Source organism: Pimephales promelas, chromosome 24, assembly GCF_988280905.1.
Source record: "Pimephales promelas chromosome 24, fPimPro1.hap1.1, whole genome shotgun sequence".
NCBI lineage: Eukaryota > Metazoa > Chordata > Actinopteri > Cypriniformes > Leuciscidae > Pimephales > Pimephales promelas.
Genome location: NC_142792.1, coordinates 8837285 through 8853613, shown reverse-complemented (window position 1 = coordinate 8853613; position 16329 = coordinate 8837285). Strand labels below are relative to the sequence as shown.

The following is a 16329-nucleotide window of genomic DNA, read 5'->3' as shown; positions in this document are numbered from 1 at the left end:
ATTTGATCTACAGATTTGGCATTACTTATTCCACAGATTCATCATGTTTCAGTGAATTAAATCAGATTAGATTATATAATGATCCATTGGGGTGTTTTTGGCGGAAGTGTCTCACGTTGTTGCCTAACACTGCTGACAGTCAGGTTTGGGCCCTCAGAGGCCAAATCGAACATTTGGATTACAGAGCAGCATGTGCAGTTTCAGCACACTAATAGATCAGCACTTTCACGTTTTTTTTCCCAACAATGTGTAGTATGTGTTTTTGTGTACTTGACACTTTTAGCTACTACCTTGCATATGAATGCATTTATTATTTTGGTTTCAGATCCTTAAAAATGAAAGTTGAAAATAGTTCACACACACAAAAACAATGTTGCCCCACTTACTTTTTCTGTGGAATGCAGATTACAACAAACTGGCACTGATACAAAATGACCCATAAAACACCATAAAAATATTATTAAAAGTAATCCATGACTGTGTTAAAACGGAGGAACAGAAAGATATGTTTCAAAATATATGTTGACTTGGCATGCTAGCTTGGTGAGAACTGAAGTGATGCCTGATTCATAAACAAATAGTTATTTTCAGATCTTTTCAATCAACTGATCCAGCTCAAATGCTCATCTAAATGATGTGTTGCTTAGTTCAAATAACTGAATGAGTTAGTTACAGTGGTTCAAGTTATCATACAGTATAAACTCAGAAGTTTACTTTTATGATACATATATGATTATTTTTTAGTCCTTTTGAAGCTTTTAAAGAACAACTGCAAATTCTTGTTATTGAGGGAAAACTGGCCAGCACATTCTTTATAACTTTTAATTTTTTGGATCAACATGATGACTGAATGTTCATTTTTGAGTGAACTTTCCCTTTAAATAATTAATTTACAAAATCTGTTTTAGTGTAGCATAAAAAATGGCCAAGAACAAGTGGTCAAAATATGCTTCTTTTGTTTTCAGTAACAGTTTTTAGTTGGTGAAGAGACGAGGGATACATGTCATGAATCCAAACGTATTAATTCTTAATAATTCTTTTTCATCTTTTTCTTTTCATGTCTCTACTCTGTTCCTATCTGTCTGGAAACAGCCACTGAATTACAAACAGACAGTACATCAAAAATTCAGTGAAAAATCGCATACAAATGAAAATAGTATCCAGTGAGCCACATCTTACCCGTTTAGACTGTATGAAAGAGTGGATCCTCTCGTTCCAACCAGACGACAACAGAATGGTGAGGACACTGTAAGAAAACAAACAAGAAGAACTGATATGACAAAGCAAATGACTGAGGAACGTGTCAAACGACTGAGGGACATTATGACTAAAGGACAAAAGACTTGCTGGATCACAGATGCACCAAAAAGTGAATTAAAAAAAAACAAACAAAATGCGTTATTTCATGGCCCACTGGGATTTCTACACATTATTGCTTCCCATGCTGTAGATCAGCAGAAAGACTGACAGAGAGACCTGCTTTCATCGACACCCCCCTTGGCACCTCTACATCACACGTGCTGGTTCATAGTCGTGCATACATTAGAGTTCTCCCTCGAGACGCACACATTCATTCCACATTACCAGAAACACGGCCGCTGACACAGCTTCCCCCCTCCATCTTTTGATGCGAGACGGACCACAAAGACGCTGTGAGGGAGAGCTGCGTCGCTTTACTGCATTGTTTTCTCCAATTTAAAGCAAACTAAGGAAACCTCCAGCCTCTAGTGAAGCTGTCACACACAGCTGCTGTCTCACAGAGACCAGAAAGAGGGAGACTGAGAGAGAGAGAGAGAAACAGCCAATAAAACTGCAACAAAAAAAATTCACACTAACTAGTCTCCCACCTCTCAGAGCTGACCTGAGGTGTTGTCATGGAGACGGGCCGCATGCTGGGCGCGAGAGAGAGAGAGAGAGAGAGAGAGAGAGAGAGAGAGAGAGAGAGAGAGAGTGAGAGAGAGAGAGAGAGGGAGAGATGAAAGGGGTTCTGAGAGAATACAATATCTATCTCACGTTGACAGACAGCTATAAAAATGTATCATCATTTTCTGCATTATCAAAAACCTATCTATCTATCTATCTATCTATCTATCTATCTATCTATCTATCTATCTATCTATCTATCTATCTATCTATCTATCTATCTATCTATCTATCTATCTATCTATCTTTTATTTTTCATCCATCCATCCATCTATTTCTTTATTCAAACATCCATTTCTTTTTATCCACCCTTCTATTTATTCTCAAATTCCCATTCATTCATCCATCAATCGTTTATCAATCATCCATTCCTTTTTCTTCCATATCTATTCACTCATTCATCTATCCAGAAATATCCAATTATTGATTTATCCATCCATCCAGCCCATCCATCTGTTTCTTTTTTCATCCATCCATTTATATTTTCCTCCATTCATCCATCCCGTCAACCATTTATTCATCCATTTCTTTTTTCCTACATCCATCCATCCATCCAATTTAACCATTTATCCATAATTTTTTAAAACATTTATACATCTATCTATCTATCTATCTATCTATCTATCTATCTATCTATCTATCTATCTATCTATCTATCTATCTATCTATCTGTCTGTCTGTCTGTCTGTCTGTCTGTCTGTCTGTCTGTCTGTCTGTCTGTCTGTCTGTCTGTCTATCTATCTATCTATCTATCTATCTATCTATCTATCTATCTATCTATCTGTCTGTCTATCTATCTATCTATCTATCTGTCTGTCTATCTGTCTATCTATCTATCTATATCATACCACAGACAGGTGCCTCCCATCATAAACATACACACTGCCATAAAACCTTGCTCTTAGTTGTACACATACTGACATCAGCACACACAATGACTTCAGAATAAACAAATCAGCAGCACACAGACAAATCTGACTGGTTTTCACAGGAAAGGTGATACCAGGTGTGTACTGTGCAATGGACAAAATGCTGTTTGTTCTAATGACTATATAGTCACAGAACCTGAGTCAAAGAGTTGAAAGGAAATAGTTCACCCTGAAGGTATAACTTTGACCCACAGGGTGTGAGAAAATACCCTAATGAAAACTCTCAAATCACAACAATCAAATCACTGAAAACAAACCAAAGAACAAAATAAAAAAAGCTTATTCTGGTAAAAAAAAAACAACAGAAAACAAAACACTTTTAACAGCCAGACCTTGATACTGCAGCGAGACAACAGAAGTCCTTTCCTGGTAACGGTGTGTATCAAGTGTGTATCTCTCTAACCATTATCCGTAGCTCGTGTAGCATGTGTGTGGCCGGTGAACGCTCTGACATCTACCTCACACACACACACACACACGCGGCTGCTCGACTCTCCCTGGCATCCACCCCCATGTGCCTGCCTCCTAACTCGGTGAGATTAACACACCCCTTTGTCACGTACAAAGGGGGTTAAAGCATTTCCTGGAGCAAACCAAAAGCATCCGTAGGGACTGAGGGATGGAGAGGGGGGAAAAAGAGGCAGAGACAAAAAGATATGGAGAAAAAGATAGTGCAGGTAAAGTGATATATACATGCAAAGGGGTCTCAATACACGTTAGGCTTGTTTGTTCTGCCAAGTGTTTGCTTGAACGTTTCCTTTAAAAGGAACAGAATCGCAGATGTGCTAAAGAGATCCCAATTAACCCCTAATGGTGTAAAATGACTGTCAAGTACAAAAGCTGTGCAGAGCTTCAACACTTAACCAACAAAAGCCTCGATCATTGACTAAGGAGCCTGTGGGGAAAGATTCAGCACTGATTTCAGATCAGCTTTTCTGAACTAACAGGAAACCAATCTCAATACTGGCATAAGATAAACACATTTAGACTTTATTGCCTACCATAAAAGTCACATTACAAATGCAGACCTCAATGGCAACCAAGACATTCATCCTAATTTAGCTAGACATTATTTTACAGCCCTCTGAGCACATGAAACAGTCTTCAATGTTGATATAATGATACATATAATGGTAATTGTAAAGGTTCATGGCATCAGTTTACATTAAGTCAACATGATTCTCATTCACAACCCATACTTCTCCGTAATGTGGCATATTTTCAAGCAACAGAAGAGAAAGATTCTATGGCAGGGCTTTTTTTTTACCCATCAGGAATTGATTGGACAGTGAAAAGTGGCTATTGCAATCCATAATTAAAAATCATTTCAGAGGAAGTTTTGATTAAATAACATTTTGATTAAATATTTTGAAGACTTTCTAGGTTTAAAATAGTCTGCACTAATAAATAGTGCACAATATATGAATAAAGGAAAATGTAAAGTGCAAAAATGCTAATTAATTTTGATGTTAAATTAGTAGCAGTAAACGTTGCTGCGATGATCAAATATCTCTTTGGACCATTTAAAATATGCATCATATTCTGGGATTAGCAAATGAAGATTTTCTTTAAAAAAATAACAATGCCTACAGATAACCTCTTATCATCAATAAGAATAAATTGCAGTAATGACGAAAAGCAATACGATTTAAAAAAAAAAATACTTATAATAAACAATTATAATAAACCATTCTGCCAGCAAGAAATATAGTTTATTACTGTAGGATGATAGTGGTTGCCAAACAATGTATAGCAACTTAAATCAACAGATATGCAGTCACAAGTGTGTGTGTGTCTATGTAGTCAATTAAATAAAGTTCATACAATTCGATAACTGCATACAATATAGAAAAAAAGTTAAAGAATAAACCAAATTAATATGTTTTTAAAAATCAATGGCCCTGACATTATTTAAAAAATGTAAACTGAAGTCACTACCGTTTTTCTACCGTTAACAATTATATCGCAGTAACCTAAAAGTAAGCTTTCCAATAATGAAGGGTCCATGCTGCCATACTGTGGCTTTTAGAGTATCACATGAGTGAGGACATGTGGATACAGTCCAGAATAAATATGAACAGAGAGAAAAGCTTTGATTACTTTCCCCAGCTCTCAGCTTTAATTTACCCTGTCTGAGTGTTAACATCAGTCAGACTGGGGTCCCTAACACACACACACACACACACACACACACACACACATGGCCGAATAGACTTAGTGCTAGAGAGCTGCACAAAAGGGCATGGAGAGGCCTTTTCACACAGCAGATTTAGCACACACCAGCTGGGCTTTCAGCACAGAGACGAGTCGCCACTGAACTCTGTCATTTCCACTTCAGCTCTGAGGACAAAGTTATCCACACTAGCAGACAATACACGGACATAATTCCCACCAGACTCCCAACAGGACTAGAAAAGAAACAAAAGATCTGCTTTTCTTTTCTAGCTTTCTACCAGAAGTTTTCTAGAAGTTCATAATCCACTTGATCTTGTTTAGGGCCATATATTTGCTTTATTTTTATAATACATTTTATATTTTACACTAAAATAAAATTTAAATATTTGTATAATAGTAATATATTAATGTTTTTACTGTATTTTGGATTAAAAAAAATGTCTGTGTATATATAGTATATATAAGAGAAAATGTGAAAGAAAATGTAATTTATTCCTGTGATTTTTTCAGCACCACAGTCTTCAGTGTCACATGATCCTTAAGAAATCATTCCATAATGCTGATTTGCTGCTCAGGAAACATTTATTATAATAATTATCATCATCAGTGTTTAAAACAGTTGTGTCCAAAAAATTCTGTATTCTTTGATGAACAGAAAGTTAATCTGAAATATAAAGCATTGCACTGGCATTATGAGGGAGACAGAGAAACAAAAGAGATGGAGGAAGTGAACTAGAACTGTTGGCATGATGCCCCCCTGGAGAGGGGGGATCCACACAGTGCAATAAGACAGTGTTATTTGATTTTTATGTTAATGATGTGGTTTGAGCAAAGGCCACATGCCAAGAGAGAGATGGGACGACAGTAGGGTTCCACTCACGGTCGTAAAATCTATTGAAATCATCTATATGCAACAAAAGCAGTGGCGCAACATTTCATTTTAAAGATAGGCTACAGTAATTTCTGAGCAACTAGCATCAATAAACTGATTTGAGAAGAAATAAAGAATTTTCATATACACATACGAATTATATATATATATATATATATATATATATACGCTCACATTAATTTACACAAAATAGCATACAGATGTCACAATGGATATTTATAATTTTTCGGCCACAACATTAAAATTATTTATTTTCAAGTCAGATGTCTTCCGTTTTAACCGCTTATTCGTGCAAGAAAGCTCTCTCAATTCATTTTACCCGCTGAATGACTTATGTGCCTTCCATTTTATTGATCTGCCTGTTTATATAAAAGGCCATAGTTCTCAGTGAAAGAGTCATTCAATAAAACGGCATTCAGCCCTCTCTGATAAGGTCAGCATGTATTAGCAATATTTTCCACACAAAGTGCTCATTACCACCCTAATCTTTATTTGTTCTGTAAACTATATAACCCTTTATAAAACATGCACTAAACAATGATGCCAAGAATCATCTCTTATCTCAGAACGGCCACATAACTCTCTTTTTCAAGCCACGCCGATCACACAACATCATCTCCATGGAAACCCACAGCAGCAACGAGGGCCCAGCGACGGCGGGGCAACCACAGCGACCCCGACCCACCAGACATTAAGCCAGCACTCCGGAGAGAAACTAATCTTGTGCAACATACAATGAGCGAGCACGGAAAGAACAAACCAAAGCAAAGAAGCAGACAAAGAGGGAGAGTCGGCCGAGAGAAAGCTAATGAGAAATGTCTTCTTAGTGCGTATTCTTTAAAAGAAAACACGACAAGCTGGTGGTAATAAAAAAAGAGAGTGGGAGGGATAGGGAACAGAGCTATACATCTGATGGATGAGAGAGGAGAGGGTCAGGAAAGGCTTGTTTGATGGCTATTATTAGGCACACTAGAGGGAACAGATTTCCCCTTAAGCCAGAAACTCAGCTGATTGAGAAATCTCCTCATAGTAACTCCCTGAGGCTCATGAATCACACCGGACACTCTCACCCTGCAGACTGAACAGTAGCAAAGTCAAGAGAAGATGTCAGCCAAGTGAAGAATTTGAACATATCCCTGTTCACTGAGCATCCAAAGTGACATTTCTTGTTTGTTAGTCAGCCAATAGTTGAGATTATTCAGTGGTCAAATGCGTTTTTGTAATGACCATTCATTTTAAGTAATATAAAATATAGCCCATAAAAAAATAAAAATAAAAATCACTACTAAAGCTTTTATTTAAACATAAAAAAATGCAAAAATAAAATAACACACAAAAAGGGTTATTTTATTCATAAAATTAAAATAAACCCTAAAGTTTATATTTGAACCTTGTCACTTTCAGTATACATAATAACATAAGACAATAATATAATATAATATAAATACATTATTTTACTGTTGATTTGCATACATTCAAATACATGAAAAAAAAAAAACATTGCGAAATCCTTAACGCAATTTTAACAAGAAACGAAACATCCCAAGGATGTATTTCAGAAAAGAAAACACTATAAATTTGCCTAAAATTTTCAACACATACAGCTGTACTTTCGGAAATCCAATTCGCCATATTCCCACCTTATTTCAAACTGAACAGACGCAAAACAGATCTTGTACACATTCATATCCAACATGAAATAAATCTAAGTACCATAATTCTGAAAATGTCAATGCATTCGTAACGTTTTAGCTCGAGTCCTGCAGCAAAATTCCCAAAAAGAGATTTCTCTATATGAAGGCTGACAACTGACAATAAACATACCTTGACTCCACACTGTGAGAGTGTGGAGGTCCTGAATAATATGATGCACGCAGCAGAACCCCATTATTGCAGGATCACACATTCACACTGCTACCTGCCAGATTGAATAAAATCAAATGACAATGTTTCCTAGAAAAATGAGTTAAACTGTGTGCTAAGCAGACAAACACATTAAGGTCACAGCATAAGCGCTAATAAAATAAACACCTCCATATAGGTTTGAACATAAAAAAAAAAAAAAAAACAATTTGAAACAGTAAACTATATCTGGCCTCTACCTGACAAAATGACAAAAGAGATTGTCCCCAACAGAGCACATATTAGAGCCCTATTTAGCCTTATTTGTATCCAGTCAGGCTTGAGCGGGCAGAAATGTAATTTCCATGTGCACGTCTATGAATCTGAATCCTCTGACAACAACAGACGCATGTATGCAAAATTATTCTTGATTCCCATTATACAAAGTGGTTTTATTAAACCATGAGTGACGTGCATTTAAATTCAAGTTTGTCATGTGGACGGTGAAATCAAGTGCTTTTGTGGAGCTGCTCTAACATGCCTTCACACTGATTTCATGGACACAGATGAATAAGCCAAATAAACATGCAATTTTATGCAATACTATGAATATTGGATTATCATAATCTTTTTAAATGGTTAAAAAAACTTGAAAAGCATTCTGAAAACAACACATTGGTGTATGATAAGGAAAAAAAAATGCCTTATCATGCCTTATGCCTTACCAAAAAAAAAAAAAAAATGAAAATAAAACTTTTCATGTCTCCATATTTAGGGAAACTAGGAAAGTCTGTTTTTGTTAAGTAATTGTAACTTTATTTAATCATATGCAACATTATGTCAATTGTGACTTTTTTTACTCATAACTCTCACAATTCTCACAAATTCGACTTAATTTCTCTTAATAGTCAACAATTGTGACTAAAAACTATTTCTTACATTTTAAAAATTTCTAAATAAAATATATTTTTTTACCCTGAGGCCAAAACAGACTTTCATAAAAATAAAGTGAAAATTAAATCTTACAAAAACCTAAAAGTAAATGAAAATGGTAACAAAAGTAATAGTTTAGCACTTACCCTCTCTTGGGACAGAAATTACATCAAACTAACGCTTCACAGTATTCCAACGAAAGACTGAACTAGTCTAACTTTGTTAAAAAAAAAAAAAAGTGAATAAACAAACAGTAGACTGTTGACTTCTGCTCTGATGCTCTAGGGCCCTTGAAGGTCGTATGCATAACAGATTACAGGCTTGGCATGTGAAGTAGGAAGTGAAGTGCTATTCAAACTGAGAGAAAAAGCAAGCCAAAGACTTAATTCAGGAACTTCAGAGTTGCCTAAAACTAGTTCTAGCACATTCTGTACCAGACTAATGAATTTAAAAGACAATGTACTGAAGCTGCCAGACAAAATTAGTCTAAACTGTGATAAATTATTAAATGTTTATGCCACTGGCATTGAACAGCCCTATTATCATCCAGAGTCACCAACATGGCCAGATGTCTCGTTGCGCCTTTTTATCATGCGTCTCTCTCTCCCTTTACCTTAATTACAAAAATAAAAACAAAACCATAATCTGAGCTCGATGGAAAATATAACTATGATCTGCATCCGCTTGACAGAACTTCTTTCAACTCACCTTCAAGCCATGAAACTGGCTCCATTTATGAACAGACAATCTACTTTAATGTTAAGTGTATCTAAATGAAACAATATCAAATGAGGGGAAAAGGTCAGACTTGGTCTGATCCGTTGGGAATGTAATGGTTCATGAAAAGTGTAAATTTATACCAGAATGGAGCCAAACCTGTAAGCTACTTTTTAATATCGATCAAGATTTGCAGTTATTGTTATTTTTTATTTATTTTTATCTCTAGCTGGCATCTGGGGGAGGACGACCTCGCAACCAGTATGCTGCTGTGGGTGCCGCAATATTTCGATCACTTGTCTCCATGCTTTTCGGTCTGTGGCGACCACTCTTGCCTGCTGTGGGTCAGATCTTCTTCGAATTTGCTTGATCCATGTTTTCTTGGGTGCAGTGCAATAGATTCTCCACTGGGTTGGTCGTTGGCCCATATGCAAAAGGATGAAGGTGGCCACCCTGGCGAGGTGACCAGAACCAGGAAACTGGGGGAAGCAGCCAAAAAAAAAAAAAAAAAAAAAAACATGGATTTCAAACCGAATTTAGCTGTTAACTTAAATGAGGCTAAAACAATTATTAAATAGCTATTTGTTTGTTGGCTGACATTAACATGTTTATTAAACCAAGCAGCATGATGAAGATCATTTGCTGTTTTGTTACACTGTCATGCACTTTGCCAAAAGCACAACATTTTGGAAGGATTCATAAAGATTTGTATTCTTCAAATTTAATGAGCCCTAATATTGTCAGACCAAAAACATAAAAGCCAAAGAAATGTTACAGTCTGAAGTCAAATGAATTTGTCATAGGAGGGCCCCACATGCACATGTTTTCAATATTTATACCTCATAAATCATATCAGGATTGATACTGTTATTCAATATAACTGCACTGCATTGATCGCCCGCACAGCGGTGAGTTCAGTCAATTCAAGCCTCTCTTTCTCCCAGCAAGTCTCCAGTTTGTCACAGCTCTATTCAAACATTCATTCTGTTCTTCAGTCAGACTGAACACCCACCAGACCCTGTCAATCTGGATTCAGTGGAAATAACAGGAGCTCATTAAACACAATGTACACAAGGAACTGCAATTATTTATAGACTATAAACTACAATTAATTTGGGGACATAAAATAAAAAGCAGTTCAGTATAGTTTCAGTATAGAAACTAAGCATAGAAGCAGTGTTTCTGTTTCTCAGTATTTAACAATGTACACTTACAGTCCCATCAGTCAGGCTCAATTAAATCTCAATTAATTAAAAGTAAATTAGTTAAAGAGAAAAAGAGAAACAGAGAGAGGGAAAAAAGGCTGAGTTGTATCCGTTTCAGTGTGAATGTCAAGGAGGACAGACATGAAAATAAAGTCTGCTAAGAGTGATTTAAGGAAGTAAAGTTGTACAATAAACAAAGATCTTAAGATTGAGTCAAATCTACATAATGGTAAACAGAAATAATTAAGAATCTATTCAAATTCCGAATCCTCTAAAAAAAAGCAGTATCTGACAATATCAGACACATGATGCCAGTAAGTTAAACTAGAATGTTTTTTCTTAGTCATTGTTGGTGGTTTGGTTTTCTCCAATAAAAGTGGGGCAGAACTGGGAGACACAAAATAATATATTATGTTTTTACAAAATTCAAATCCTATTTCACCCATTCAGATCATAAACCTTGCACCACCGAAAACACAAAGACGGCTTAATATGTTAAATTTAATCTATCCATATTTCCAGATCTCCAAATATCAATGCACTTACATAACTGGCAGAAAATAATCTCCTTCATTTGATATAACTCATGTGAATGTCTTTTCACAGTTGACAAGGGACTCAGATATGACGCTCTAAACATCATTAAAGTCTGCAGAAGTCTGTCTGGAGTGAGTCTTGGGTGCACAGGGGAGTTTGAGGTCTTCAAAGCAGGAAGTTGGATTATTTTAGACCTCCATTGTGATTCACAGACATGCTATAGACAGAAACCAGCTGCCAAGGCTTTTTGGAAAACTTTTAAAGGCAAAAACATGCCTGTGACTCACATTAGATCAACATTAAACCCCCATCATAGCATACAGGAGTGTTTGGAGTGTGTTTTGGTACAAGGGAGAATACAGGGTTCAAGGAGGCCAGGAGGACAAGAACAGAAACCTGTCCCACAGGAGCGAAATTTCACAGGGCTTGTGGGCGCCATGACCTCCGAGTTATTTACGCCAAGTCATAAAATCAACACAAATCTCTCCAAAGCAGCAAGCAGACCACAGACCACAGCTCTCAAATACCCATAAATCAGCAGGGTTAAAGCACAATGATTCCATGCCAATTTAAATATTTCACATTTCTCCGTGGTTAGGTTGGTCGGACGTTAGACGTTTTGCAACTAAACGCACGTTCTTGAGATGACACTGATCTGTTGACGCTAAAACACAAAGAACCAGTGTCTGAAAAGGTTTGCTACTTCTTACTGAAGTTGATATGACAACTACAACTTTTAAGTTACAATTTATATCAATTGTTAATTTAATGCTTTTTAAAATGTAATTTATTCCAGTTGACAAAGCCATTAATTCAGTCTTCAGTGTCACGTGATCTTTCAGATATAGTAATCTCAAATTAAATAATTGTTATCTTAAGCTAAACTGTTTAAAATAAATACATAAATATACAAATAATGAGGTTCATAATACAACAACTATGGTTATTTTTTTTTTTTCATTTACAGACTTACACACATTTACACACACACATTTACACACACACACACACACACACACAAAATCATTCTATTAACATGTGCTGATCAACATAATATTGTATTGCTAGGTCTATTTAGATAAACAAACAAAAAACTGTAAAACCAAAAAAAAAAAAAAAAATACATCTTGAACTGTTTCTTAAATTTACTGAGGCGTCATTTAATTACCGACAGGCACAGGCACTGAGACTCATGGGAAAATAAGAGGAGTTCACTTCATCATGAACCTGAAAACCATCTCATGATAAAATGATCCACAATTCATTAGTTAATTATATTTTGGTGCAAGAGAGGACAGGGCACTAACCAACCTCATACTAAAAAAATGACCAGCTTCTGCTTTCAGTCACTGCAGATGACATTATCAGCGCTTCAATACTAGCCAGGCACAGAGAATAATGTCTCATCTGATCAATGGACTGAGAAAGCACTGCATTATGGGGCAGAGAGCACATCAGTCCTCATGATATAAGTGGGACAATTGTTACTCAACTTGCAAGGGACATTGTTGTCAAAATCACCTTCGCAATTTTTTAGCAATTCATACATTCCTAGCATTTATAAGCAGATATGCCTTTTTTACCCCATAATGCACTTCAGCTGAACTCACTGTGTCCTTCATATCAGCTTCCATAATGGTTACACATAAAAGATAACATTCCTTTCCAATAAACAGTCCTAGATTTGAACTCTATAGTAAACCTCAAACGGAGCACATTTCCTCCTCTGCTTATATTTGTGGTTAGTGTAAAAGTCAGTGGAATGAAAGAGGACAAATGAATTAAGGGTAAGCTTACATGACAACAATGTACTAAAAACAGACAAGTATTCCTTTGCATTTTTTATGTAAAGATGACACCATTGTCAAAATGAACCCTGTTCTCACGGATCTGCGAAAACGGCTAAAAACTTTGTATTCATCAGCCAGGTCAGTAGTTGGCGGTCACTTTTTAAAGAAACACTAAAGACTGAACAGGCAATACGCATGATGTCACCGTTTTCACAAATTCACGTTTTTGTAGGTTACACGGAGAAAATAACGGTATTGTTTTCAAAAAATTTCTTGCAATTTTACATCCGTTTTCAAAAGTTTGCATTTTAAGTTTTTAGTTGAAGACAGTGTTGAGTAAATGGCCCCTCAAATTAAGTTCATGAGATGAGATGACATGTAACATCTTCATCTGATTATAAAAAATAAAAAAATCCATTTTATTTTAAGGTGTCCTTGTTACAATGTAATTATACAATTAAGTACTGAGAAATATTAATGAACTATGGGATTATGTTTGGTTTAGGGTTAGTTGCATTATGCATACACTCTAAAAAATGTTGGGTTGTTTTAACCCAATTTTGGGTAAATACATTTTTAACCCAATGTTTGAGTTTGTCCATATTTGACCCAAAATTGGGTTAAAACAACCCAGCTAAAATAAAGTGTTACCAAAAATAGTCTCACATTGCATAATATAGGTCAAATTTAAACATTCATCCAACGCATTTTTGCAGTACATTTATCTCCGCTCATACGTCATAAGAGATGTATCCAGACAGATGGAGCTGAAAGAGCTTATATTTTAATCAGCACAACATTGAAGTACTTCAATATATGAGGAAAACGCATTCCACATATTACTTGTAGTTTTCACCATCCAAATTAAAATGCTTTTGCTTATAATGTAATTCAATCAGAAGCATTCAGCTTCTGCATTGACTAAAACGGCACACATTTATCATACACCACATGGAATAAATCACTTCCACTAAGAGAAATGAGTCAATAAGCAGTCTTTCATGTAATTTTGCTGATCACAGCATTTATTTAAACCAACGATTCTGAAGGACCAAAATCAGTCACAATCCAATAATTATTCCTTATAGAGAACATATTTAGGAAATATTATTCATGCTCTGATAGGGTCCCATCAATAAGTTGTGTATTTACTAATTTTCTGCTTCATTTTTCAATCAAATACACTGTTAACAGTGTTTTTTGAAGTAGTAAAAATATAATTCATTTTACAAGAATATATTTCATGCAGTGCTTAAAAATGTCATGTATAGTTCAACATTTTAGGCCTACTTGTCATTTCTTTGTAATTATTTGCGAATTTCTGAAAATTGTTTCAAAGTATATTCAACACAAGAAGGTCTTTCACACAAGAAAATTTCAACACAAATTTGCCTCTTGGTTTAACAGAAAGCTTAACCTCTCATACATTGCAACACTATTAAACTGCAAAATTTCACCAAAATTTTGCTAATGTAAGCATCTTATAAACACACATCATCAGCAGGTTGAAAGAGAGAGGCACAATCACATGATGCAGAACATGTAAAGAGGACATGTATGACCTTAATCTTTACTAATCGTTTGTCAACCAGTGGTCAAGTAGTCAGTTTATGTTTTTGTTTTTTTTAAAGATAACAAATAAAGACAGGCACGTGAACAGAGATGTTACATGTGGCCATAATAAATGAATCTGTAATCCCAATGCTTATGCAAGACTGATCTGAAAGGAAATAGAAGCAAATGATACCTACTGTATAGCAAAACATCTGTTATATTTCCGCTGACAATCTCATGTCACAAAGACAATTGTTCACTACCACACTTAGTATGCAAGATAAAATTTCTCAAAGCAAAGCTCATTACGTTTCAATCAGGCTCAGAATATACAATGCATTAAAATCAGGACACAAGGTACATGTGGCATATTTGCAGAGCAATTATGAGCATGCAAATGTCTAGCCTGCCATGGCAATGGCAGCTGGTGCAATGTGTCTATGTAAATATTCAGCATCTGAACTTAGTCTGAGTCACAAACAAACACTCCAAAACCACAGCAAAAGCTATTTATTTCCCTCCCTGTAATCCTCTCTTTGCATTATTGTCCAGTCATTTAATTCCAGATGGTAAGGCAAAGATGAGTGTGCATGAGAAGGAAAAGGTCTAGGATCATGAAGCACAGCTGGCTTAGTGGCACGTACTTGGTGCCTGTTGTGCTTCATTAGCACTGCTATTTATTCCCAACCAAAAAAAAAAAAAAAAAAAAAACGTTTGATGTGGTTCCACCTGGACTCAGTCTGTGCAGAATACAATTCCATGGACTGAGCATAAATTAGATTTATAGAATATGAAAGTTCATTTTTTTAATAAAACTACCTGTAAAAATCCACCAAATTCAGATTTCCTATCTACTTCCAGAGCATTTCATGGAGCAGCAATGACAAAGAGTGAAGTGATCAAGTCATGCCAAATTGACAATTTCAGAGCTAGTAAAGAATCATGAATCAAATTCAATTTAATAAAAAATATATATATATATATATTTAAACAAATAATGATACACAAAAAGAACCTGTTCTGCTCCACAAATTGATTTCTGCTCCTGTCTTCAGCTCTGATGTCTCTCTCAACTGCATTACCCGGGCATTCGCTCTCACACAGACTAATTTCTGTCATTACAGTCCTATACAAATGCTAATTAAAAATTGCTATGAAAAGCTAAATGGGAGAGTATTCTCATCTCACTAAGAGACTTGTGGCTCGGCAGCACACAAAGTAACAGCTGTTATGCACACGTGCATACTAATATCCATGAAAGCAAATGTCCCGTGTTTTCTCATTCATTAGTAATCATCATTCAGTTGTATCAGTGTTAGACTGCCTGCAGGTCACCTATGAAGCCATCAGATTGAACCAAACTGCAGTGTGAACGTCAAAAAGAAATAGCATGCTTACACAATGAAGAGATTTTCGAAGTGTCATCATCAAATGTAATAATAACTCTAAATCTTATCACCAATCCTAATTAAATTAAGTTTGACATACAACAGCCTGTAACCTCATAAACATAACACACACCATTCTGGCAGGTTTAGCATAATGCTGCATTAATTTACACCTGAGGCCCAATAAAAACACAGACCAATGCAGTTGGCCTGTGTTTCCTCACTTGACAGAAAAGAACAAGTGTAGCCTTTTACATTGTCCATTTGTTGGGCTTCCAATATTTCAGTCTTTCGTCATGCTTAAATATATTAAATATTCAGTCTTTTTACTGCATGATGGGATGCCAAGAAAATATTTTCATTTTATTTCCTCAAAATGCTCAACCATTCGATTCAACACTGATACCCAAGGTTTTCTAAGATCAGACAATATTTTTTTTCAGA

General features: G+C 35.7%; 1 protein-coding gene across 21 annotated transcripts in view; it reads right to left on the bottom strand.

Moving 5' to 3' along the window:
- The window catches only part of nrcama (neuronal cell adhesion molecule a), a 46061-nt gene that overhangs the window by 28986 nt on the left and 746 nt on the right, over positions 1–16329 (bottom strand). For 18 of the 21 annotated variants that reach the window (XM_039668124.2, XM_089127251.1, XM_089127255.1 and 15 more), the window contains exon 2: positions 1180–1246. The exons of 1 other annotated variant lie outside the window; for it this stretch is intronic. The gene's annotated coding sequence lies outside the window, so the exon portion shown is untranslated. Of the gene's footprint in view, positions 1–1179; positions 1247–1584; positions 1606–3184; positions 3310–16329 lie in introns of those variants that run through there. 2 more of the 21 variants (XM_089127246.1, XM_089127247.1) reach the window with 2 other exon arrangements.